The sequence below is a fragment of the Anomaloglossus baeobatrachus genome, chromosome 2 (genome assembly GCF_048569485.1).
Source record: "Anomaloglossus baeobatrachus isolate aAnoBae1 chromosome 2, aAnoBae1.hap1, whole genome shotgun sequence".
NCBI lineage: Eukaryota > Metazoa > Chordata > Amphibia > Anura > Aromobatidae > Anomaloglossus > Anomaloglossus baeobatrachus.
This window is the reverse complement of record NC_134354.1, coordinates 761,115,202-761,135,547: the sequence shown is the minus strand read 5'-3', so window position 1 is coordinate 761,135,547 and position 20,346 is coordinate 761,115,202.

Genomic DNA, 20,346 nt, shown 5'->3' with positions numbered 1-20,346 from the left:
TCCACCCTGGGTTTGGGGTGGACCCAGGTTATAAAAGGGGCTGGAGACAACATGGAGGTGCGCAGTCTTCACTTTTGCTCAGTCAGAGCACACCTCCATGTTAGAGCCTCATTGCGGCATAAGCCTATGTTGGGAAGTGGTAGGTAGGGTTAGGGAGAACGGTGCCTGTCACGCCAAGATTCGTGGCTCGGCACATCAGGGTCAGGCGCCGTGCTTCCCTCCTGCCGTTCCAGTCTTGCTATAGCAGCCCAGTGGCGTTAACTGGGCTGCAGCTGCTGTGCTTCCTGTCCGATTGTGCCCCCTACGCACACGGACAACGCACCTGCTGCGCCACCTGTCCGATTGTGCCTCCTACGCACACGGACAACGCACCTGCTGCGCCACCTGTCCGATTGTGCCCCCTACGCACACGGACAACGCACCTGCTGCGCCACCTGTCCGGTTGTGCCCCCTACGCGCACGGACAGCGTACCCCAGGACCCCTGTGGAGTTAACAGGGTGTTCCTTATCCTCCTCGGCTTCCCGGTCAACGCTACTGGTGTACCCATCTGGCCTGACGTGTCCTACACACACGTGGCCAGTCGAGAGGTGGCCAGAAACGCTAATCGGAGAACCGCTCGGCCTGACGTGTCCTACACACGTGGCCGACAGGGCGCTTTCGTGGCGGTCTTCCAATCAACGCTACCTGGTTACCACCCGGCCTGACGTGTTTCCTGCACACGTGGTTGGTATAGCGCTAGGTGCACCAAAACGCTAATCGGGTTGTCGTCCGGTCTGACGTGTCCCAACACACGTGACCGGTTCCCAGAGCTCTATAGTCTCCGCCTAACCCTCAGGTGCCAGCAGCTCCTTTGTCATCTGGAGCACGGTGGGCCCCGACTGGCGATTAGGATATATACCCCCTGGTCCTAATTTGCCGGTCCCCCCGTAACAGAGGGGGGTATCAGGCTGGTTGAGGCACGGGGTAGCTCCTGGTCTCGGGTGAATAAAGCAGATTGTAGTAACACAGCCTTGGAACATACACCTCCTCTGCACCTGCCCCTGGCTTTTCACTTTCCTCTACATTAAGTTATTTTTTGAATACAGTCCGTATGGCCTGTATTTTTTTTTTCACCATTTTTTCCGTGACTGATTCATCAGAATGGTGACGGGCATATACTGTGATTAATTTGTCATAGGCTTCTTTTTAAGGGCCTTGTTGCTGTAGGATGTTGATTTCACACGCCACAGACATGGTTGAGATCTGTACTCCTCAATGAACTCTCTTAAGGAATCCTCATGTGATGCAGCCATCTGTGTATTCATTGGTATGGCTTGAAGAAAAAAAAAATAAAATAATAAAATATATAATATGAAAACAAGCGAAAATTTTAAAAAAACAATTAAACTAAACATTAATTTACATATAGTTTTTAACAAAAAAATCTTACAAAAAATCAAAATGGTTAACATGTGAAAAAAAAATAAAGCATTTTATAGCATAGAGCCACCACAATATGAAGCCACCAAAAATATTTAACTAGAACATCACATGGACACAGTGATTACAAGCCATTCAGGTTTAAAGCACAAAAACATGAGTTTAACAACACATAAAGCAGAATATTATTAAATTTAAACCTAAAAAAAAGAAAAAAAATGCGAACCAACCTTCACAGAAGCCGAAAGAAGCACACCACAGTCACGCATCTGCGCACATTTATGTGCTGGCTGACCAATCACTCAAGTAGCGTGTTGTAAAAGATTTATCACGAAGCTTGAAGGGGCGTTGTGGGGGCGTGACAAAAACACGGCAGGGAGTAGGCTAAACACTGATATTACGCCTCTGTCGATGGTGCGATAGTTCAAATACATGCTGTGTGACGCCAAACAAATGACCAACAGTGATATGAAAGAAATCGCTAAACGATGAGACGACGTTAGTGCGATCGTTTAATGTGACCGCTCCGTCACGACCAATGAGCGATACAAAGATATCGCTAAAGCGACTAGGGCGTGTCTTATAGTTAAGGATTGCTAAGGAGATCGCTAGCGATGTCGCAGCGTGTAAAGCTTTCTTTACACCTAGATGAATTTTAGAAACAATATATTTATTTCTACTGCTATGACAACACCTTGTCCTTCCCACTTTACTCTCGCATTTTAGAAAAGTGTTGGAGTGACGAAAAAAGGGATTAAATTTGATCCAGTAGTGCTTTAGTCCTGTGACCGGTGTTGGCTTTTTTTCTCTAGTCCTTTTTAGTGAGTTGTTTTTAATAAAGTTTTTACTGTTTCTCTTTTCCATCTAAATTACCTCCTCTAAAATGCTACTTTTGTTTTGTTTTTTGGGGTCTGCAGAGAGTCACTACCAACCAACAGATGGATGGAACGGTAGTCACACTAAATACATAAGAGTTGGTGTCTACGCTATGTACATGCACAGACAAAGTTCCATAAGATGGAGTACAATACTTTACTTTCTGAAACCTCTATATTGGATCAGAGGATCTAAAAGCTCTTTTTTAGCAATGCACAAGCTGTTGATGAAGCACTGAAAAGAATACTGTAACAGCAGCAGCCCAGGTTCCAGGGGTGAGGCATCTTGTACAGCTGCGTCTTAAACAGGCTCTTGCAACAAGGCAATGCAATCCTGCAAAGATTGGGCACATTAGAAGCTCGATAGACCCTATGACTGAGGGAACGGCCGTAAGACAGGGTGGTGCACCTGGAGGGCTCCATTGACCATGCCTCAGAGCAGTGAAGTGCACGCAAAATGACCATGGCCTACCAGCCATCTTGAGGCCTTCTTATCAAAGTTGCACCTTTTCCTCCAATGTGACCGAAGGATGCCTCTTGAATCTGGAGGCCAACTGCGGTAGAGGAAGGTCTGCTTTGTGGAGCCGAGTACCATTGACCAGGGGCCTCTCTGTGGATTGCTGCGTGGGTGAAGTGAGAACTGGCAGACATGTTGGGCCCTGCCTAGAGGGGCGGCATCCTGCCGCCGGATGGCATCCCGATAAGGTGACTGGAGGATACAGCGCAGAGACTCCTGTATATGTGGTTGCTAGCTTGAGCTCTTGTGCTACACCGACTGTCAGATATAAACATCATTCGCTGCTGGCATGCAAATAAAGAGAGGACAACGTAGAAATAAGTAACAGTTTTTAATTATAATATCTGGAGACACTCAGAATCCAATAACTCTTTGGGCTCAATTTTCTATAATATTGTGTGGTTCACTGAGACAGCTGCATTATTTCCAAAAGTTTATAAAATGTATACAAAACTAAAAAAAACGGAAGTAAAACAATTAATGAACAAGCCATAAATTGTATTCCTGAAAAATGTAAAAAGGAGACAAAGACAGAACATACTGAGAAACCCTGGATAAACAAACAAAATCACACTATAAAAATGAACATATAAGACCAAATGGATATAGACAGAAGTTACTACAGTAATCCACTAAGTGGCAGTAATATACAACTATCCTTATGACTAATAAAGTGTAAATATATCACGTAAGATTTTGTTTATTATTAAAAGGCAAATTAAATATTCAAGTGGTCATAACATAAATTTAATAAGTGATCTTATAAATCAGTAATGAAGTGACGGAGTGCAGTTTTGGAGGTAACACATATAGATAGCACATGCAAAATAAATCCAAGTGGGTCCCACAGAAAATACATATTAGTAACCATAATCGCATATACAGTAAGATCCAGGGCAGTCAGGACGCACTAATGTATAAGACTGATAATGAATTGCCATTTTTCGATGTGGTTATGGGTTTTGATAAGCTTGTAACATTTTGTCACCGATTCCCAAGTATTGATCATTGACTGAAGACACAACTATTTCTCTTTGAAAATTCTGCAAACAAATCTTTAATATCGCTATGGGGTGTAATGTAGCATCCACATATGTGGTTCGTCTATGAAGAAATATCTGAAACCTCTATGAGCGTCCACATATTTGGTCAATCTACGAACAAATATCAACCAGCGCAACGTAGAATACAATCTCTTCTAAAATGAATGCTCATTTACAGAAAAATATTAAAGAGATACCGAAATTTGCACTTTATTCAAAATCCCCTTGCTTCATACCTAACAATGGACAAAATAAAACCATCCTATCAAATGAAACAACACTGATCAGAGAAACAGTATTTACCCCACACAACTTAAAGATTACTCAAAATAAAATACAAAATAAAACCTACAACTCTAAAATACCCATTAGAAAAGGAAGATGTTGTAATGTGATAAATTATGCAACAGGAAAAATTGTTGTCGATCCAAAGACCAAAGAAACCTTTCTGAAAAATATCGGGCAGATGTTACAATATCAAGAGCTTTATCAATTTGCAATACTATGCACATTGTCTATATGGCAGGGTGCGGGGATTGCGATCAGTACTATATAGGCTGTACCACTCGCACCATAAAGAAACGTTTATGCGAACACATTACCGCGTCCAATCCCAAGTCCAATAGCTCCAGACGCTCCATTTCTGGCTTATCCAAACACTTTTTTGCGGTCCGTGGGTGCGATATGGGTATTGAGAAAGTCTTCAATCCTCCTAGAGGGGACGATTGGGAGCACTTACTGTTGGACAGGGAAGTATTCTCGATCTTCGATTTAAATACACATTTCCCTGAGGGATTAAATTATCGCAATGATTTCCAGTATATCTATTAGTGTTTATATGCATATTGTGGAAAATATATAATGAGAATTCATTGTAAAGACATTGTTGTACACCTTTATGAATACCGATTTTGTTGGTTTCTTGCGTTTTGTATATTCAGATGTTGTCCCAGAGGTTTTTGTGTATCTGCATGGATTTAAAAGTTGTATGAAAGAATTGTTGGTTACAATAAATACTTAAAATAATACATAATATATAGAAAATAAAACAAAATATGAACCATAAAATAAAAAATATTGAAAAAATATCAATAAGTCAGTATCTTTTTTTTTAAATGTAATAAAAGACAAAAAGTGATGAATGTAATTTAGTGTAATTTAATAATGAACAAAAAAATTATATAGGATATAAAGAACTAGGAATTTACAATTGATTATGACAGCTATTGATTTGTGTTCATGCATACTCTGACAGCCCTATGTGGTGTACATCTGTGTGGGTTAGTTATTTTGTATACATTTTCATATACAGTATATATATATATATATATATATATATGTATATATATATATATATATATATATACATATATATATACTGTATATAAAAATGTATACAAAATAACTAACCCACACAGATGTACACCACATAGGGCTGTCAGAGTATGCATGAACACAAATCAATAGCTGTCATAATCAATTGTAAATTCCTAGTTCTTTATATCCTATATAATTTTTGTGTTCATTATTAAATTACACTAAATTACATTCATCACATATATATATTTATGCACATACTGCTGAAAAAATTAAAGGGAACATTTAAACAAACAATCGAATATAACTCCAAGTTCAAATTTTCAAATCAAACTTCTGTGAAATCAAACTGTCCACTTAGAAAGCAACACTGATTGACAATCAACTTCACATGCTGTTGTGTAAATGGAATAGACATCAGATGGAAATTATTGACAATTATCAAGACCCCCTCAATAAAGGAGTGTTTCTGCAGGTGGGGACCACAGACCACATCTCAGTACAATGCTTTCTGGCTGATGTTTTGGTCACTTTTGAATGTTGGTTGTGCTCTCACACTCGTGGTAGCATGAGACGGACTCTACAACACACACTAGTGGCACAGGTAGTGGAGCTCATCCAGGATGGCACATCAATGCGAGCTGTGGCAAGGTTTGCTGTGTCTCTCAGCATAGTGTCCAGAGGATGGAAGCACCAACAGGAGACAGGCCAGTACACTAGGAGACGTGGAGGGGGCCGTAGGAGGGCAACAACCCAGCAGCAGGACCGCTACATCCATCTTTGTGCAAGGAGGAACAGGAGGAGCACTGCCAGAGCCCTGCAAATGCCCAACACCGTGGAGGACTCTTGGCATTTGCCACAAAACATTAAGATTGGTAAATCCACCACTGGCGATCTGTGCTCTTCACAGATGAAAGCAGGTTCACACTGAGAACATGTGACAGAATCTAGAGACACCGTAGAAAGCGATTTGCTGCCTGCAACATCCTTCAGAATGACCGGTTTGGCAGTGGGTCAGTTATGGTGTGGGGTAGCATTTCTTTGGAGGGCCGCACAGCCCTCCATGTGCTTTCTAGAGGTAGCCTGACTGCCATTAGGTACCTAGATGAGATCCTCAGACCCCTTGTGAGACTATATGCTGGTGCGGTTAGCCCTGAGTTCCTCCTAATGCAGGACAATGCCAGACCTCATGTGGCTGTTGTGTGTCAGTGTGACGCCCTGGGCAAGCCAGGGGTCACAGGTCACAACATCACATGCACCCCACATTCCCTGCAGATACACCTAGCTAACCCAAAATCCTTGTTGCCTTCCTCCAGGGGCTGATGTTCACACCAGGGGGTGGGCCAGGCGGTTGGCTCCGCCCACTGAGGAGTACACAGCCCTGGAGGCGGGAAGAACCAGGCACAACCCAGCGCCCGGCGACGTGGTTGAGGGATCGGACCGTCCCGCTGAGTAATCATCTGCAGGCCCACATGCAACTCCTCCTGCAGGAGAGGGAGACCGACATGGCGGACGTGGTGGCTGTAATGCGGAGACACGAGGTGGAAGAGGATTTGGAGGAGCGGGTAAGAGACCCACGCCCCTGTATTCCCAAGGGATCGGCCATTGAAGCTGAGGGGCCCGGCCTGCTTCCGCTCACCCTGCCTCTCGCCCCGCTACCTGTGTTAGCTGCTGCCGCTCCGCCACTAGGCCCGCTACCTGCCCAACCGGTAGCGATACCCTGCCAATCCGCTCCGGCGGACCAGCTGGCTGCAGACACTCGGGACGTCCCTGAATCGTTCCCGGGGAAACCGCTGGGACCGCGGCCCTGTAATGAAAATGTGCCAGAAGCCCCGGCAGTGATGGTGCCAGACCCCGAGCCCGGGACCGTGGCATGGCCGAAAGCTCGAGTGATTCAATTCCACCAGCGTCAGCAGGATCAGATCTTCAGGATGATGGAGCAGTGGACCAACGAGGTAGAGATGCTGATTGCAACTGCCCCGGTGTACGGAGGGGGAATAGATGTAGCAGAACCGACTGGTGACCCACGTCCCTATGTCCTACCAGGACCGGCCGCTGCGGCTGAGGAACCCGGCTAAGTCTCGACCTATGCATCATCCTTGCCGTTACTTCTGGGGCGTCTCAGTGTAAACTCACCTGACCTGCTGCCCCGTGCTGCTACAGAGGGATCTGATGTGCTGGATGCTGGAGGCCAGGAGGCTGCGGCAGCTGGCGGCAACCCGCCTGACGCAGGAACAAGAAGTGATGGCCCCAGCCCCGGGTCCGCTGCTGAGTTTGAAGAGGCAAGTGAGCGTTCCCGCTATGTGGGACACCCCGTGGTTTTCCATACCCCGCGTACCGGTGGAAATGGGTACCGGGTGCCCCTGTCACAGCGGGCATGTCAGTGCATGTTTGATATGCTGGTGGCAGAGGATGGGTCCGCCTCAGCAGAAGAGTATGAGTAATGGCAGCGGAGTACCGTTGCACCGTCCCCGTTGGGACCACCAGTGTTTGTTTGAAAGTTCTGCTGATGATAAGTAACTGAAACCATGAAGTTCACCTGATTCAACATGTGATTAAACCGGCATCGTTGTCCCCGTGGGGACCGTTTGAAAAGTGTTTGCATGAGGAACTGCTCATGGACAAGCCCGTGAACTTGCAGGGCAACCACAAACGTTAAGTGGCTTGTAAATAAGTTGAGTTACCGGTACCGTTTCCGCAATTACCGCCTCCGGAGAGGCAGGTTGGAAGGAGGACCCATAGCAGAGCAGGCTGGGGCCCAGCCACCACAGGAACCGGTGGCTACCCTCTGGAGGGGAAGGACAGATCCCACTCGGGTAACTTGTGCTGGACTAGGGTCAAGGGGTGCTGCCTGGGCTTTAGGGGCAGCATCAGGGCCAGGTTACTTGGGTGGGAGAGAGCGGAGACCGTAACCGTTAACCGTTTAAAATCCGTAACGTTTAAACACTGAACCTCCCGTTGTGGGATGCCATAAACTGTAAACATGTTACCGTTTTTCTATCTTTTTCATAAAACAAAAAGGAAAATAAAACCGGTGTTGGACGGGCAGCCCGAGGACGGTCTGCGTTTTGCTAAGGAGGAATGTGACGCCCTGGGCAAGCCAGGGGTCACAGGTCACAACATCACATGCACCCCACATTCCCTGCAGGTACACCTAGCTAACCCAAAATCCTTATTGCCTTCCTCCAGGGGCTGATGTCCACACCAGGGGGTGGGCCAGGCGGTTGGCTCCGCCCACTGAGGAGTACACAGTCCTGGAGGCGGGAAGAACCAGGCAGTTCAGCTCAGGGAGAGCTTGAGTTCAGAACAGTTAGGGAGGTGAAGGAGAAAACAACAAGTGAAGCTAAGTGAAGTGAAAGTGAAGTAGTAGTGGAGCAAGGAAGAAAAGAGTAAAAGTGAGAGTAGAAAGGCCTGAAGTTGGTCCGGCTAAGTGCAGGACAGTGTCAGCAAGGTCAGCAACAGCGGTGATTGTCTGGAGGGGGACTGCTCGGAGGTTGCTGGAAGGACCGCGGACGGGTAGTGGCCCGGCGGTCTGGAGCAGTATACGAAGGACAGTCAGCACCAGGGCAGGGGCCTCTCGGACCCCGGCAAGGCTAGGAGTCGCCATAAATTGCCGAATCCGTCAGTGAAGGGGACGTCTGTCTCCAAACAACCAAGTCCCGATTGAAGGCAACAGTCCAACCATTAACGAGGAACACCGCCACCGCCAGGGCACCAGTTCCTCGGGGCCAGCGTCTGCGGGCAACGTAGGGCTCCTCCGGCCCATATCCAAGCCGGGGAGCGGGTTACCGGTGGGAACCCATCGCTAGCAACAAAGGAATATTAGGTGCAGGACAAAGGGACATCACCGTTACTTACTGGGAGAGCAAGTGCAGCTGTCCGTGGGAACCATCTTTCCAGCCGTGTGTTTTACCGAGAACTGTGTCACCGTCTCAGGCTGAGTGAGTACCACAGTGCCGGAAGGCACAGCGCTGCCCCCGCGTCCCTGCGCCCACCAGGCCCTGCTTTTTTCACCTTCTCCCTGGGCCCCGGGATCACCAACCACTATCCACGGAGGGGCAACACAACAACTGGCTGCTCCACATCACCACTCCCGGGATCCCCATATCGAGCAGCGGTGGTGCTAGCAAATCACCACAGCCGTGGGTGGCGTCACGGACAATATACTTTATCCCAAAACCCAATTCCCTTTCACTCACGGGCGAGGAGCGCCGCTCGAGACCCCCGGGATCCGGCCCGTCGCTCGAGCCACCGAGCAGCAGCGGCAGCAGCAGGCCGCAGCGCCAGCCGGACCCGAGCATCAAGTAGGGAGAGCGCGGCGTCCCCTCCTCCGCCCGCGACATCAGCAGTTCCTGCAAGATGAAGACATTGAAGCTATGGAGTGGCCGTTCCCCATACCTGAATCCGATTGAGCATAACTGGCACATCATGTCTTGCTCCATCCAGCAACGTCACGTTGCACCACGGACTATCCAGGATTTGGCGGATGCTTTAGTCCAGCTCTGGGAGGAAATCCCTCAGGAGACCATCCACAACCTCATCAGGAGCATGCCCAGGCGTTGCAGAGAGGTCATACAGGCAGGTGGAGGCCACACACAATACTGAGCCTCATTTTGTCTTGTTTCCACTTTCATTTGGTCTTGTTTTGATTTTCATTTTGACTTGTTTCCACTTTCATTTTGTCTGTCTTCAAATCCAGGCCTTCATTGGTTACATTTGATTTCCATTGATGATTTTTGTGTGATTTAGTTGCCAGCACATTCAACTTTGTACAGAACAAAGTATTCAATGAGAATATTTCATTCATTCAGATCTAGGATGTTATTTGAGTGTTCTCTTTAATTTTTTGAGCATTGTATATTACATGTGCTTGGTTTTCATATGGGGACAAGAACATGTGCTAATTTTAAATGCACATTTAATTTGGATGTGTAAATTGTAGCATAACATAATTTTTATATATTTTAGTTTTCACACATTGTGTTGGACATGTATGCACCGTTGCCGTTGACAGCGCATTCTACGCATTACAGCATTTATTAATTTGTTTTAACATTTTATATTGCATTTCTCATTTTGGCACATGCTCATGTTCCCAACATTATTTGAACATCATTTGGTGTATGTACCACATAAATTTATTAAACAATCGTTGTATATCTATATATGTCAACTGCTGTCTACACTATGGGGGAGTATTCCTTTCTTGAAAGGGTTAATGTAACAAACCAATTTGATAATCATGTGCATGTGTGTTGGCACTAGTTTTGTGTTTTATATATGGGGTTGTTTTGGTCACTCCTGTATGCCTCTGAGTAAGGATTTATTCCGAAATGGTGCTCACACCATGGATTTTTATATGTTTTTCACTCAATATGTTGTAATTTTTGAATAAAGAATAGTAATTTTAAGGAGTACTATGGTGCTGGATTTTCTTTCCATTTTTTTCTTTTGTTCTGTGGTTGCCAGCCACGTCCATGCACCTGTGGGTCTGCAGATTAATGGTGAGCCTTTTCCTGTTCCCCTTTTTCTTTTGAGTCTATTGTTGTGCCACCTTTCTGTGCCAGTTTCGTCTCCAGCATCGGGAGGAGTATTTGCCATTTTTACTTGGTTCCTCTTTACTGCAGCTTCGTTCTATTTCATTAAAGTCACAGTCTAAAGTGGAATTATTGTCACTTCCCCCAGTAGGCTGGAAGAATGCTCAAACTCAACCAGGACACGGCACTTTTATCTGTCATATTTTTATTTGCATCTTTACCAGCCAGATCGCTTAGTTGGGTAGAGTCACAATTCTCTCCGTACAGCCCTAACTCATTACCCACCAACACATCACACGGGACACCTTTAGCCTCCCGCTATGGTGGGGCTTCGTTAGGACCGTCCCGTCCCTTATATGAGCAATCAGACACTTGGTCATTAATTTGATATTGCTAGCATTGAAGAGTTTTATTTTTTCCTGAGTTTCTGATAATATCAATTTTCCATGGATTTTCCAAAGTCAATAAAGAAACATTTGTACCTCCTTTATGGCCAATTATCTCAGGCATTGGGTCACTTAGAGACACTAAGTGCCTGGGTTGATAATTACCTTCAGCATCAAACCAAAAATATGCCTGTTTATTTACAAGATGGTGCTGAGGATTTACAAAACTTTGAAAATGTTAATTGGTAAAAGGATATGTAAAGCTTCACATGTGACATAGTAAATATATATTCCAGCATACCTCACAATATGGCCATAGAGGCAGTTACCTTAGGACTTACAGGAATTTATTACAATGGCAGTAGAGTATCTTTTTTTTCATCTATGATTCCAAATATTTCTTACAGGTGCAGAGAGCTCCATCGGGGGTCTAAATTTTCCCCCTCTTTCAATTTATAAGTCACTTGATGGGAGGAGGTTCTAAAATTTTCAGCAAATAACCCATATTTAGTTTTTATTTTGGTACGGTTGCTTCGTCGATGACATACTCATGCTATGGTCGGACGACAGGGCGATCGTATCAGAATCCCTAAATTACAATAATTCAAACCATCTTTAAATTTACAATTCTATTGTGGCTGGATCCATATCCTTTTTTTCACTTGTTTCTAATGGGAGATAATTTAGAGCAAAGAGATAATATTACTATCTATAGAAAATCCGGTGCGGGAAACACCATATTAAAAGCTCACACCAACTTTCTTAGATATAGCATTTCTGCTAAACCCTATGGTGAATTTATTCATGTCAAGAGAATTTGCTCAAATTCTGTCTTCTTTTTGGAGCAATGTCATATTATTCATGATTGACTAAAACAAAGAGGATGTAATAATATAATCTTTAGAAATAAGGAGCAAAAATGATTTACACTAGTAGAAAGTGCCTGATATATAAAACCAAGAAGGTTGCTAAAAGGCAAAAAAGTGTACATTTTATTACACCAAACCAATAAGGAGCAACTAAACAAATTATGTGCAAATATTTGCCTATCCTGAAACAGGATAAGACTTTATAAAAAATTCTAACAAATGGCTTTGGTTTCATTGCCAAGAGAGGTAAGACAAAAAAATATCCTGTACCCCGGCCTGTATAGAAATAGCTCTTGTAACAAAACAACCTGGCTATCCGAAGTTGTTTTTTTTAAGTGTGGAAAAGCAAAATGCTTCATGTGTGCATATACCACGAAACCAAAAACCTTTGGAAATAAAAACTCACCTACATTTCAAATATTTTTTTTTATTAATTGTGACATGATTTATGCCATTGTATGCACCCAATGCGACCTTAGGTTGTGTAAGGGACTGCTGGACTCGTGCACCCCGCCCCTGAAGACCTAAATCAATGTACAGAATAATGTTGACGTGTGTATGCTTTTGTTGCACATGTGGCCATGCAGTGACCAGTTTTATGTCCTGCTCTTTGGCAAGATATTGGAGGTTGCTTAGTGAGGAGAAGCAGAACAATACATTGATGGGCAGAGACAGAGTTCTGGTAGAAGTAGTGCAAAGTAAAGGACAAAGAAATTTTGTAGTGTGCAAGCCAGCCAAATACCTAAGGTTCAGAGAGTGGGTAATCATGGCGAGACCTAAAACCAGTAACAGGAATTGTAATGTTTGACAGAATAGCAGTTTGCTCTATGCCACCGTATTGAGTACCAAACCGTAAGCCAGGTAGCCTGGGTCACGGCTATGTAGCTACGTACAGTGGTCCTAGTCCTATAGCGCAGGGCTGGCATAGGTTGGGTGAACAGGTCGACACAGAGCAACTAAGTGAACGAACTTTGTACGTTATCAGTGCAGGCCGGAAAGCCTGTTAGTAGGAACAGTGTCCTATGGGCTGGATGCAACCTTGGCCGGACGGAACTCTATCACATTAATTAGTGGAAGTGTGGTGTCAGAAAGAGTAGAGTACAGAGTATGAGCAGCAGTAGTACCAACAGCTAAGGAGCAGTTTGCAGTACAAGAGTGCTTTGAATTAAAGTGTACTGTTCCTACAATGTTCAAGTGTTGTGCCCACAGCAATGATGTGATTGTAGTAATGAACTTAACTGTTAGCAAAGGACTATTGAACAAAAGACTTGACTCTGTCCATTAATCTGTGGTGGGAATCTCCTGGATCGTACAAAGACCTGCGTAGAGGTAAAGCTTACACACACAAAATCCACACACCTCACCAGGAGCCCCACCAACCATCCACTTTATCTTGCTCTGTCATTCGTTTCTTTTAAATGTTTGGGTCAGTATGCAGGCTACATGTTACGATTACGACTTTTATAGTCAAAATGCGTAATTTGTCCCCCGATGCAATCACTTTTTAATTGGATGTTCAATATAAGTGAAGATTTTCTTCAATTGGAGAAACTAGTCCTTTATTTTTGTTTGGTAACCAAATCACCAAGATAAAACACCATCAGGCATTCATGACAATTTGTTAATCCTTATTTAAGCAGAGGGGCTAATCTTACAGTTATAAAGAGATAGGGCTAGGAAAATTACGGATAGTAAGCCCAGATATGAATTTTTACATGTTCACAGACCCATAGATTATAGCAATAAACCATTGGTAACGTTTTCTACACCGTAATCAAAGGAATATTTAGCTATCATATCGATAGTTAATAAGAATTTACTGATATTACAGGTAGACAAAAAATTGTTTAAAATACAAAAGAATGGTGTTCGCTATCTGGTAAAAAAAAAATATCAAAGTCTCTTTGTAATAGATTATCACCAAGTATCTATGATGCTTCCACCCCGAATAAAAGCTTGGCTTGAATTAACTGGATGTCTCAGATCTGGAACGTCTAGATGTGATGTTTTAAATTCATTGGTGAATCTAAATTTGTTCAATCCTCATATACTAACAAAGATTCAGGTTAAAATCATTTATTAACTGCAATATTGTGGTGTATCTAGTTACTTGTACTAGTTGTTTTCTTCAGTATGTCGGATGCATATTGTAAAAATTATAAATCCAATAAAATATCCAAACACATTTTTGGTGCTTCATGTGATCCTGCAAGAATAAACGCTCCTTGTCAAGTGTCTCTTGGCATTTCCAAGACACACAACTCCAACACAAATCTTCTCCCAACTCACTTGTGTGTTTCTGCGGCGGCTTCTTTTCGTTACGCACATCTCTCAAATTCTCTTGCATACCGGATCCGTCAAAAACCCGTATCCGGTGCATCAGTTTTTTTCAATTGTTTCATCCGTTTTTTGCAGGATCCGTTTTTTAAAACCAGTTCCAAAACGTTGATTGGCTATTGAAAACCTATATATATATAGAGAGAGATATATATATACACAGTGTTTTCACAGCACAAGACAGCTTGAAGAGAAACAGGCAGACATGGAAGATGTACTGGCAAAGATCATGAGGATCTCCGTGGACTTCAGTTTTGAGGCCAGATGTCGTGGTTGGGAACTGGTACGGGGCAGGATGCTGGTATTGTACATGAGGGGGAGGAGGGACAGTGGCTGGGGGGGTGCAGGTTAACTTGATGAAGTTGAAGAGCAGAAAAAGTATGGCGTCTGCTGGAGAAGGGAGTTTAGAGAATTGGAATGCGCCCTACTTTTTAAGAAATCAGGCGAAAAGGGTGCCTGCTAGTGTGGTAACTCCAGTGACCAGTGAACCGAGGTGTAGTGCCCACTTAGCTAGCTTGACAAAGCTAAAATACATATTCCAAGCAGTATATCCAAGCCATTTGTTTCGGCTTAGAAGAGCCATGAAAATAAAAAGAATGAAATCAACCAGTAGTGGAGGAAATGGGGGGTAAGATCATTATTTTCAAGACGATTCTATTGAGAAAATGGAAGACCTCATTTCTGAAAACCCTAATGGTCCACAGACATCGGACTCTTAGGTAAAGGATAATCAATTTGAAGAAGAGAGTTTCAGAAGAGGTCTGGATAGAAATCAGCGCTAGTTTCTGTCAACAATAGAAAAGATTATTAAAAAGTATGAATGTCCGTCTAAAAATGACATTATGACTTTTTGAGATCTTCATTTTGAGACTACTAATGCTCCACAGACATCGGACTCAGAGTTATAATGAGAACGATTCTATTAAGTCCATAGAAGACCTCATTTCCGACACCTCTAACGCTCCCCAGACATCAGACTCTGAGGTGGAGGATAATAAGAGTGAAGAAGAGAGTTTCAGAACAGGTCTGGGAAGTCGTTACGTCTGGGAAGCTATTTGTCAAAAGCATGTTCGTCCTTTTGAAAATGACGTTATTTTGAGCACAGAAGATCTCATTACCGGTCTACGTCCCCAGACTTCAGACTCTGAGATAGAGGAATGTAAGGACGATCGCCCTTTTCAGGATGATTCTATTGAGAACATGGAAGACCTCATTTCTGTCACCCCTCCCATTCCCCAACCCCACTCATTTTGGTTATACTATATGTGGTGCGCTCTGCTCCTGGTTTTCCCACCCATTCCCCAGACATCAGACTGAGGTGGAGGACAATCAGCGTGACAGTGACAGTTTTAGAAGTGGTCTGGGAAGATATGAGCCAAGAATGAAAATAATGTTTGAAACGGACAATCGTCTTTTTCAGGACGATTCTATAGAGTACAGGGTGGGCTCACCAGTATACAGCACAACCACGCACCAGGAAAGCGACTCTAGGCAGTTGGATTGATGAACGGTTGCTTTACTTTAACCAAACAGAAAGGACGGAACAATATAAGTAGAAGGCAAAAGGCCAACACCACTGTGCTGCACCACCAGTAATGGTGTTTTATGCTGCATTCTCACCAACCTTTCCCTATCCAAGAGAGTCTGGACAGCCGCCTAATACCTAGTAATCCCTCTGGGAAGCAGGAGTTATTTTGTGTGTGTGTGTGTGTTTTGTGTGTGTGTGTGAACACGCTTTACCAATGGTGCAGCACAAGAGTTTACAACTTATCAATCTAAACAAAACAAATCCCATAAGCCCCCTGTATACCCTTAATTTCTGAAACCTCACAGAGAAGGCAGATGGTAAAAGTAGGAAAGCAAACCACACAGCTCAGCAACACAGTCCTGAAAATCTTATAGCGCAACAGTCAACGCAAACATGTGGTGCTGTCCCAATAAGATGTGAAATGTAACTGCAAACTTACACAACAGAGCAAGCAAGTTTAACTGTGTGTGTATAGTTGGCCTAACCAGAACAGATAGGTGTTTTGGTACCGAAACATAAAGAAAAGCGCCAGGGCCGGTGTCAACACCCGGCAAAATACCGGGGCCCTGGACACCTGGGGGTCCACTTGCGGTCGGCAGGAGATAGTCACTAGCTTTCCTGCGGCCCACGGGCATATTTCCGGGGACTGCAGACAGTGCTCCGGAAGGCAGCCTTACTTTGATGTCAGCTGGTACTTTAACCCTTCTAGGCATGTGTGCACTTGCACTGCAGATTGAGATTCATTTGTGGGTGGAGCCAGCGCACAATGCATTCCTGTCACACAGATGAAGATGAGCAACTGCCGGGGGCTGCTGGACTCGTGCACCCCACCCCTGAAGACCTTAATCGATGTACAGAATAATGTTGACGTGTTTATGCTTTTGTTGCACATGTGGCCATCCAGTGACCAGTTTTAGGTCCTGCTTTTGGGCAAGATATTGGAGGTTGCTTAGTGATAGGAGTAGCAGGACAATACGTAGATGGGCAGAGACAGAGTTCTGGTAGGAGTAGTGTAAAGTAAAGGACAGAGAAAACTTGTAGTGTGCAAGTCAGCCAAATACTAAGTATCCGACAGTGGTTGTTTGTGGCAAGGCCCAAAAGCAGTAACAGGAAATGTTAACGTTTGACAGAATAGCGTTGTACTCTATCCCACCAAAGTGAGTACCAAACCGTAACCCTAGTAGCCTGGGTGACGACTATGTAGCTACGTACAGTGGTGTTAGTCATATTGTGCATGGCTGGCATAAACTTCGTGAACAGGTCGACAGAGAGCATCTAAGTGAACGAACTTTGTACGTCATCGGTGCAGACTGGAAAGACTGGTAGTAGGAACAGAGCCCTATGGTCTGGGTGCAACTGTGGCCGGACGGAACTCTATGACATTATTAGTGGAAGTGTGGTGTCAGAATGTTTAATCACCAGCAGCGCATAGCCTGGTGATTTCATGGTGGCATGGGCCCCATATTAAAATTAATTACTCTCTAGGTATTGAAGTTGTTTATTTCAATCTTTTGAGGTAATTGGTACATTTTTGACAGAATGAGGTGTTTTGTTATAGGGTTAATCTGCGCTCTGGTGGTAACGCGGGCAGGCTATGGTGATTGGTACAGCCTGCTGCGCGCCTTTTTGGAATGTTATTGGTGTGGTCTAATGTAAAGAGCGGGAAGATTTTCTATAAATAGAGACAGCTGTGGCAGTACCTGAAGATTGTACCTCCCGCCCGCCCAATTGTCTGTAAGTCGAATTTTTGTCCTTTAACTCTGTCGTGTTGTTTTATTAGTTGGGGAAAAATCGTCCAACTTTGTTGGGTGGATTATAGTTTGTTGGAGAATTGTATTCTGGTGTTCTTTATTAAAATTTATGGATATTTTATTTTACGTGATATGATGATTATTTATTCAGGTTACCAATAATAAAACATCACGGCCATTTTTATCCAGCAATGTGTTTTGTGTATTTATTTAATTTTAGTTATTTAATTGTATATTTGGTAAGTTATTGGGTCAACAGTGGGCGCTATGCTACCAAGTAAAGGAGAGGACAGTGTATGAGCAGCAGTAGTAGCAACAGCTAAGAAACAGTTTGCAGTACAAGTGTGCTTTGAAGTAAAGTGTAGTGTTTCTACAATGTTCAAGTGCTATGCCCACAGCAATGATGTGACTGTAGTACTGGGCTTAACTGTTACTAAAAGACTGCTGAACAAAGACCTGACTGTGTTCATTAATCTCCGGCGGGAGACTCCTGGATCGTACGAGGGCCTGCGTAGAGGTATAGCTTACACACACAAAGTCCACACACCTCACCAGGAGCCCCACCAACCATCCACTTTTCCTTGCTCTGTCCTTCGTTTTAAATGTTTGGGTCAGTATGCAGGCTACATGTTATGATTACGACTTTTATAGTCAAAATGCTTTCTCACCCGATACAATCACTTTTTAATTGGATTTTGAATATAAGTGAAGATTTTCTTTAATTAAAGCAATTAGCCTTTTTTCTTTGTTTGGTAATCAAATCACCAAGATATAACACCATCTGGCATTCATGACAAGTTGTGAATCCTTATTGAAGCAAAGGGGCTAGATGGGTGACACAGTGGTTAGCTGTTACGGTTGCTGCGAGCACTGGAGACTATGTCCAGATTTCTTGCTACTGCACATGTGCGAGCGCCGGAGACTAAAGCCTGCTTTACACGAGTCAATCCATCGTGCGATTTATTTGGCAAAGTCTTTTTTTTTTTTTTTGTATCGCTGATAGGTATTTGTCCATGTGTCACACGTTGAGTGTTGTCAAACGACCTCAAAGCGCTCATCGATATATTGATTGGCCATGGCGGACGTCCAAAAGGCTTCACACATGTTTTCCTTTGGTCAATCTGTCTTTTGCATGGGCGTAATTAGGCAAACTATACAGCCCTCCGTGACGTTGTCTGGATTGTTGCACGCCCTGACTTCTTCTGACCTGCTCAATCCAGTTCTGCTAATGTGGTTGATTGGTTACATACCATATATATAGTTTCGCTTCTGCGCCTGTCTTTTATAACAGTAATAACCTATCACAACGCATCTGCTACAACCAATCAGATTAGATTAGGCGTGATTATTTAAAACCACAAATACGCCCTGAACGTTTACTGACGTCACAAACAACTACGAGGATGGCCGATTACACGGTGTCACACTTTGCAATGTGTCGTTCATTAAGACTAAACTGACCGATTTTATGGAATTAAACGATGAGTACACGATGGCCGAATTTCAAACGATTAGGCATCGGTTGAACTCGCAAGGAGCTGTCACATGAGGAGATGTCGTTACGAATGACGGAAGTGCGTCACAAAATCCGTGACCCCAACGATGCATCGCACAATAGATCGACTCGTGTAAAGCAGCCTTAAGTCCTATCTTGGAGCCATTGCACATGTGCGGGTGACATCATCGCTGACACGAGGTCACATGTCTCTGACACCTTCTATGCCGATTGGTCGCTGGTCATGTGCTTGTGATGCCTTGCTCGGTGATAGGCCAGCATGGCGTCACTTCTGTCGTTCTGGCAGCGGAATGGCTCTGGTGTCCTCCATCTTGGATGAGGCACAGAGTCTATATAAGACCCTGACACACGCCGCATGGCGCTCAGTCCTCTTGGTTCATGCATAAGAGTAGACGCTCTGTGCGCGTTCCTCTAGGCATTCCTCTGTCTATGCTAGGTGAGCGCTACCGGCAGGGTAGCGTTCTTATACCTTACAGCTTCGGCTGCTGTCCGTTTCCTTACCTCTTAGGGGAGCGGACATAGGCAGGTGCCTGAGGCACATGGTCTGGCTGGGCCTTGTGGTTCGACTCGTAGGTGGACGTTGCCGCTAGGGTAACGTTCCTTATACTGCGTCTGGCAGTTGTTCGTATCCTCGCACACTAGGGGAGCGAACAGAGGTAGGAGCTTTGTGCGGCGTATGCTGCTGTTCGTCTCTTTTGCACCACTAGAAGAGCGGACCTAGGCAGGTGCCATATCTAGTGGTTCGTGTCCTCGCACACTAGTGGAGCGAATGCAGGTAGGAGCTTTGTGCGGCTTACGCTGCTGTTCGTCTCTTTTGCACCACTAGAAGAGCGGACCTAGGTAGGTGCCATTTCGCACACATTGCCTTTGTCTCTGTGATTATTAACAGAGATCATTCCACACACCCTCCAAGTAAGGGAGGAATTGCTTTACTTACTTATTATATCCTTCTGTGAGTTAACAGAGGTATTGCACTCTGCCATAGTCTGCAGCAGAGTCTTTGCACGGTGGACCCTGACTGTCTGATACTCCTTTAGGTTATTATCAGACAGCCCCCCGTAACATTAGCACTGCAGTCTTGCAGCGCTGGGGTCCTGGGTTCAATTCCCACTAAGGACAACATCTGTAAGGAGTTTGTATGTTCTCCCCGTGTTTGCGTGGGTTTCCTCCCACACTCCAAAAACATACAAATAGGGAATTTAGATTGTGAGCCCCAATGGGGACTGTGTTGCCAATGTCTGTAAAGTGCT